We start from the raw sequence: 7,892 nt of genomic DNA, 5'->3' as shown, positions 1-7,892 counted from the left end.
GCACGCCAGGCCTCCTTGTCCATCACCGTCTCCCAGAGCTCACTCAGACTCACGTCCATTGAGTCAGTGATGCCATCCAGCCATCTCATCCTCGGCCGTCCCCTTCTCCTCCTGCCCCCAATCCCTCCCAGCATCAGAGTCTTTTCCAATGAGTCAACTCTTCGCATGAGGTGGCCAAAGTACTGGAGTTTCAGCTTTAGCATCATTCCTTCCAAAGAAATCCCAGGGTTGATCTCCTTCAGAATGGACTGGTTGGATCTCCTTGCAGTCCAAGGGACTCTCAAGAGTCTTCTCCAACACCACAGTTCAAAAGCATCCATTCTTCGGCGCTCAGCCTTCTTTACAGTTACTTTCTGCTAAATAATATTTGCTAACCATTGATAAGGTTAACCACAGGTAGATAAGTTTAATAATCGATGAATAACATTAAGATAGAAAGGCAGTCTCTTAAGATACCTGCTATCATTCTATATGGACTTTTTCATTAATTAGACAACTTTGTAGAGCTCTGATGTCAAGGTAAGTGAAAAGTTCAAAGCTGCTGAAACCTAATGAGGATTGCAAAAGGTCACACAATAAATTGTGGCAAACTGATTAAACAATGTAAATAAAGAATTACAGAGCTGGTATAGAATTTAAAGACTTCACAGAGCACCAGGTTGAGCTCCCTGTGCCTACAGAGCAACCTCCCACTGGCTATTTTACACATGGTAGTGTAAATATGTCAGTGCTACTCTCCCAATATGCCCCACCCTCTCCTTACCCCACTGTGTCCAAAGTCTGTTCTCTGTATCTCATCTCTATTCCAGCCCCTTGGTTCATTGGTATAATTTTTATATGTTATATATTCCATATATATGTGCTAACATGTGAGATTTGTTTTGCTCTTTTTGACTTACTTCACTCTGTATAACAGAAGCCAACATAATATTGTAAAGCAATTATCCTCCAATTAAAAATAAACATAAAATAAGAATTTAAAGACTTCTTAACAACATATTATTTGAGAGACTCTGTGATGTTTCCAAACTTGCTCAGGACTGGGGACCAGGCCAAATCCAAACTATTTGGCCCCTGTAATGTGATCGTCCCTAAGAGCCATGCTCCATGGCTTTCTTGCACACACTCCTCTCCTCATAAGTTGTCTTCATAGCACTGTGCAACTTTAGCCATATTTCAGGGCACAGAGAGCCTGGCTTGAACTGAGAGCATCTCTCCTACACATGCATTTGAGGGCAGGCAGGGCCCTGATCCAGAGAAGGCGATGGCACCCCACTCCAGTACTCTTGCCTGGAAAATCCCATGGATGGAGGAGCCTGGTGGGCTGCAGTTGATGGGGTCGCAAAGAGTCGGACACAACTGAGCGACTTCCCTTTCACTTTTCACTTTCATGCATTGGAGAAGGAAATGGCAACCCACTCCAGTGTTCTTGCTTGGAGAATCCCAGGGCCGGGGGGAGCCTGGTGGGCTGCCGTATATGGGGTCACACAGAGTCAGACACAACTGAAGTGACTGCAGCAGCAGCAGCAGGGCCCTGATCATTTCTGAATAATCTGCCTTCAATGAGCCCTATTATAGTTAGCAAGCCTCTCTGTAGCTTAAAATACTTCAGTAGGTAAGACATCAGTATTTTACCTATGTGAAATGTTTCATTTAAGCTTTTGTGTATTTCATATAATTGTCAACTATGTATCTCTGTATTCTTAAACACAAAACTATAGCTCATTCTAGCCTAGCTTATTTAGAAATACACAGGACCATATTGAAAGTTGGGGATTGTGGCTTTAAAGATTACTGTGCTCTGTCAAACAGGTATCTTACTCGATTTATGGAAAAGACTAGAGTTTCTTAGTATCATATTCATGTTTGTTGCACCTCAGTGGAGTGCCTGCGTTTTGTACAGCTTGAGATTTTCATGAATAAAATTTTTTCTCACGGTGGTAAGATTAAAAAAAAAAATCTGCATAAAGAAGAAAGAAAAATATTTCAGAAAGTACCTTATTAGAGATATCCCAATCACATGTTTTTTACCATCAGCCTTTATGATTCTGGGCTTTTATAACCCAAATTATTCTGACACATTTTTAGGGAGAAAGGAAATATATTTTCCTACCTTAATCATACTACTTAAGTCATAGTAGTTTCATATTATTGAATGTACAAGACCAAAAACATTCACATATTCATAATCACATTTGGGAAGATTTACTTTAAAAATACTCTTTAAATGCAAGCTCACTATCAAAGTCACAAGAATGCCTTCTGCAATAGGGATGTTAATATGACTATTATTTCTCTGTAAAATCAAATACGATATTGAGCAAGTGGTAGGCATTCAGTGTGACCCCTCCAAGACCATGCATGGTGGTGATAATGCCCCTGGGATAGGAGTGCTGGCCAGGTCCTTGGTCTCTGAGTGGGTTTTCTCACTCAGGGCCAGAAGAGGCCCTGACAGGGGTGGGGCTCAGGCCCAGGACCCTAGCAGTCTCACTGGGGCCTGAGCAGTCGAGGGTTAGGGTTAGGGTTAGCAGCCAAGGGGAACCACTTTCCATGTTCTGCTCTAATCCCCACAACTCCGCCAGAGTCCCTTTCCCTCCCTGCTGACCCCCTTGCTGTGAGAAGGCCCCTCTGGGTGTGGGAGCCTCTCTTCCTCCCCAGCACCACTCAGGGGCACTGATCCGGTCTTGCATCCACTTTTCTTCCCCCTCTTTACCCGCACCCCCACCCACGTCCTACCTGGTTGTGCAGGGATTCCTCCCATTCCCTTAGGTGTTTGAGGTTCCCCCACTCTAGCGCCTAATAGGTGCTCTGTGAGAACTGCTCCGATGCATTCATGCTGTAGTTGTGAGGAGACACAAACTCCACATCCTCCTACTCTGCCATCTTCTATTTGGAGTGAAATGAGGCTGTTTTTTTCTTTAAAGATATAATTCATATTAAAACTTGCACTGACACAGTAAACTAACTAAAAGTAAATTGAGGAGAGGGTTTATCATTTGACTGAGATAAATCAATCATTTTAACTTGTTAAATGGCTTCAAGTACATTCACAGTGTTGTAGAATCCTTACTTTTTTCTAGTTCAAACCCATTTTATCGCCTTAGAGGAAGCCTGCTCATGGAGCAGTTACACTCTGTTCCTTCTTTCACCTGACATCTGGGTAATCACCAATCTGTTTTCTGTCTGTGCAGATACATCTATTTGGATATTTCATATATCGATAAATGTAATTACATAGTATGTGACCATTTATGTCTGACTTCTTTCCCAGCATAATTTTCAGTGTTCATGCATATTACAGGATAAATCAGTACCTCATTTCTTTTTTCTTCCTATCTTTAGTGAGGTATAATAGACAAATAAAAATATATATCTAAGACACACAACTTGATATTTTGATGTACACATACATTTTTAAAATAATTGCCATCAGTTCAGTTCAGTCACTCAGTCGTGTCCGACTCTTTGCGACCCCGTGAATCGCAGCATGCCAGGCCTCCCTGTCCATCACCAACTGCCAGAGTTCACTCAGACTCGCGTCCATCGAGTCAGTGATGCCCACAGCTGGGTATTGTTTTTTCTTTGGCTCCATCCCTTCATTCTTTCTGGATTTATCTCTCCACTGACCTCCAGTAGCATATTGGGCACCTACTTACCTGGGGAGTTCCTCTTTCAGTATCCTATCATTTTGCCTTTTCATACTGTTCATGGGGTTCTCAAGGCAAGAATACTGAAGTGGTTTGCCATTCCCTTCTCCAGTGCACCACATTATCAAGCCAATTAATCTCATATAGTCACCGTTTTCTTTATTTTTGGTGCAAACACTAAAGATCTACTATCTTGGAAAATTATAAGTATACAATACAGAGTTGTTTACTATATCATTGTACAATAGATTTTCAGAACCTATTCTTTTTCCCTGAAACTGTACTCCTTGATCAATACCTGCCCATATTGCCACCCCCTATCTCCTGTCAACTACCATCCTGCACCCCACTTCTATGACTGTTTTGTATTCCATATTAAAGTGATATCATGCAGTATTTGTATTTGTCTTTATCTGGCTTATTTCACTTAATATAATCTCTGTCAGTTTCATCCATGCTGTCACAAATAGCAGGATTTTCTTCTTTTTAAAGCAGGGGTTCCCACCCCCAGGCCACAAACCAGACAGTCTGTGGCCTGTTAAGAACCAAGTCGCATAGTGGGAGGTGAGCGGCAGGTGAGTGAGAGAAACTTTATTAGTATTTATAGTTGCTGCTCATTGTTCACATTACTGCCTGAGCTCTGCCTCCTGTCCCACCAGTGGCGGCATTAGATTCCCATAGGAGAGAGACTCCTACTGTGAACTGCACATGCGAAGTATCTACATTGCATGCTCCTTATGAGAAGCCAATACCTGATGATCAGAGTCGGTGATGCTAGTGCTGGGGAGCAACTACAAACACAAACTATCATTAGCAGAGAGGTTTGACTGCACAGAGGCCATAATAAATCAACTGCTTACAGACTCATGCCAAAACCCTATTAGTGAGCAGCAAGGGACAATTAAGCTGTGGCAAATGAGTTGATGTACTTCAGTTATACAGCTGCATCTGGTGGTAGGTTTAAGTCAGAATCCGACACTTATTTTAGTTCATGTGGATCCCACCTATTATTTTATTTACCACTTCTGTCTGTGCCTCTTTCCCACACTGTGCACTTGTCTCAGTCGTAGTTTTTTTAGCCCTGAAGCTAACCCTAGCCAAAATGAGAAAAAAGCAAATTTGCTGGGGAGATTCTTTGAAGGGGGAAGATCCAATGATGAGATGGCAAAAGAGAATAGGACTGCCAACAAAAAGAAAGCTACATTTAAAAGAAAATAGCAAGAGTCTTACTTAAATTACAGGTTCATTGCAACAGGCAGTCCAAATTCTTCAAGCCTGCTTTGTATAATATGTAGTGGCCGGCTATCCAAAGAAGCTATGAAACCGTCAAAATTGCTTTGCCACTCGGAGACCGAGTACTCTGCATTAAAAGACAAGGCTTTGGAGTTTTTCAAAAGAAAAAAAAATGTGAGCATGAAGAACAGAAGCAATTATTGAAGGCCACCACTTCATCAAATGTGTCTGCACTGAGAGCACCATTCTTAGTGGCTAAAACTATGAGGTCCTTTACTATTGGTGAAGAGCTGATCATGCCTACAGCTAAGGACATTTGTCATGAACTTTGAGGAGAGGCTGCAGTTCAAAACGTGGCATATATTCCTCTTCATTTAGCACCATAACTAGATGAACTGATGAAATAGCAGAGGATATTGTGGTGCAGTTGTTAGAGTTAATGAGTCACTGTGGTATACAACCCAGGTTAACAAGTCTATCAATGTTGACAGCTAGGCAAGAACACTTGTTTTTGTGCAGTTTCTCAGGAGGATGTGCATGAGGATATGTTATGCTCCCTTTAGTTGCAAATGAACACCACAGCTGCAGAACTATTCAAGTCTTTGATTATGTAATAGGAAAACTGAATTGGTCATTTTGTGTCTGTATTTGCAGACAGATGGAGTAGAAAATGGCAACCCACTCCAGTATTCTTGCCTGGGAATCCCATGGATAGAGAAGCCTGGCAGGCTATGGCCCATGGGATTGCAAAGAGCTGGACACAACTGAGCGACTAAGCACTTATGCATGCAGGCACAGAGTAGCTGCCATGACTACTGCTGTGATGGCTTTCTGGTTTCACTACTCCGGCCAAAAAGGTCACTTCTTAATGTGAGCCTACGCATTGTGTCATGCATAAATACTGTCTAGCTGAAAAACGTCACCTGAACTTAACAATGTTTTTCAGGATGTGATTAAAATTATTAACCATATTAAAATACATGCTCTTAACTCACATCACATACCTCTGTGAGGAGACGGACACAGAGCACGTCTTCTCTTACACACAAATGTGAGATGGTTTTCTAAAGGTATATCACTGGCTAGAGTTTTTGAGTTATGAGAGCTTCTCCAAATAATCCTTTTAGAAAAATGGTCACCACTGGCAGCATATTTCACTGACACAGAATGGACAACAAAACTTGCTCACTTGTGTGACATATTCAACCTGCTCAATGAACTCAATCTGTCTCTTCAGGGGAGCATGACAACTTGTTCAAGTCAGCAGATAAAGTGGCTGCATTCAAAGTTAAACAGCAGTTATGGGGGTGAAAAGTTTGGGTTTTGTTTTTGGTTGTTTTTTTTTAACATGTTTCAAACATTAGCAGAGATTTTGAAAGAGATTGAGCCAGGGGCTTCTTTCTCCCAAATGGTGCGTGATCACCTATCTCAGCTTTCAAAAGGGTTTGAGCATTATTTCCAAACCAGAGATGATCCCCAAACTGGGAAGGAATGGATCTGCAGCCCACTTGTGAATAAACCAGGTGAACTGACTTTGGCCATTCTAGGAGAGGATTAGTTGCTTGAGATCACAAACGACAGTGGCCTTAAAAGTATGTCTGGGGCAGTTAAGGGCTCTGGCCAGCATGTAGGGGTGAGAGGATCCCTGAGCCAAGTAGGTCTCTGCTTCTCTGGGGGCACAGCGTGGATGATGGCCTGCAGGGCCGCAGGTGTGCAGGTGCTGAGCTTAGGTGGCAGCAGCTCATCAGAGCACCTGGACACATTGGGGAAGGACAAGGTGGTGGCCTTCCTCAAGGGGATGCCAGAGCAGCCCCAGTGCCACTTCAGCAATGCCATGGTACAGATCCCACAACCTACAATGTGCTAGATAACCCCCAGCTCCCACAAGGCATTAAAGACTATTCCAACCAGCCCACCATCCCACAAGTGTACCTCAACTGCAAGTTCACGGGGGAGGTGGTGACATTCTTCTGCAGATGTACTAGAACCGGGGAGCTGGTGGAAGAACTGAAAAAGCTGGGGATCTGCTCTGCCCTCTTAGATGAAACAGAAGACCAGGACTCAAAGTGAGGGTGACTGAGCCAGGAGCCACTGGTGTCAGAATCACACTGCCAGAGAAGCCTTACCAATTCTGGTTTTCACTCTTCAGATGACTCCTTGCACTGATACCTCCATTGTATAAGCAGCTGGGTGATTTTAGTGATTTATCATGAATGTAATTGTAACCACTGGACTGTCATAATCAATATTGTATTATAAGAATGCTGTTAACAAAATTCCTTCTTATGTTGTTCTTTGCTCTTTGCCTGTTTCAGGAGTAAACCTGCTGCTGCTGCTGCTGCTAAGTCGCTTCAGTCATGTTCGACTCTGTGTGACCCCATAGATGGCAGCCCACCAGGCTCCCCTGTCCCTGGGATTCTCCAGGCAAGAACACTGGAGTGGGTTGCCATTTCCTTCTCCAATGCATGAAAGTAAAAAGTGAAAGTGAAGTCGCTCAGTCATGTCTGACTCTTCACGACCCCATGGACTGCAGCCCACCAGGCTCCTCCATCCATGGGATTTTCCAGGCAAGAGTACTGGAGTGGGGTGCCATCACCTTCTACAAATGGAAGCTTGCTGCTGCTGCTAAGTCGCTTCAATCCTGTCTGACTCTATGCGTCTTAACCTAGGAGCTTTTGAATCATCATCATTATTCAGGAGTCCTCTGCAAGTATGTCAGTCTGCAAAGTTAATTCATACCCTCTCCCCAGTTTTTTGTAACTTGTTAAGAAAAATAATGGACAAGGAAGACAATGAGATAACTGGGGTGCTTTCTTTTTTTTTCAAATAAACTGCCAACCCAGAGGGGGGAGAAGCTATGTTTGAGACAACTTCAAATCTCTATACATTTTGAATTAAAGTCAAGGCAGAATATACTGAGATTGCCACAAAAGCACTGAAAAGTCTGCTTCCATTTCCAACATCCTATCTTTGTGACGCAGGGCTTTCTGCAGTGACAGCGATCGAAACAAG

At 43.0% G+C, this 7,892-nt stretch overlaps 1 pseudogene; it reads left to right on the top strand.

Moving 5' to 3' along the window:
* The first annotated feature begins 5,688 nt into the window (after positions 1 to 5,688).
* LOC128052096 (glutaredoxin-related protein 5, mitochondrial-like) lies at positions 5,689 to 6,950 on the top strand (annotated as a pseudogene).
* Positions 6,951 to 7,892: the final 942 nt, after the last annotated feature.

This window comes from Budorcas taxicolor, chromosome 8 (genome assembly GCF_023091745.1).
Source record: "Budorcas taxicolor isolate Tak-1 chromosome 8, Takin1.1, whole genome shotgun sequence".
Taxonomy (NCBI): domain Eukaryota; kingdom Metazoa; phylum Chordata; class Mammalia; order Artiodactyla; family Bovidae; genus Budorcas; species Budorcas taxicolor.
This window is presented reverse-complemented; position numbering and strand designations above follow the sequence as displayed.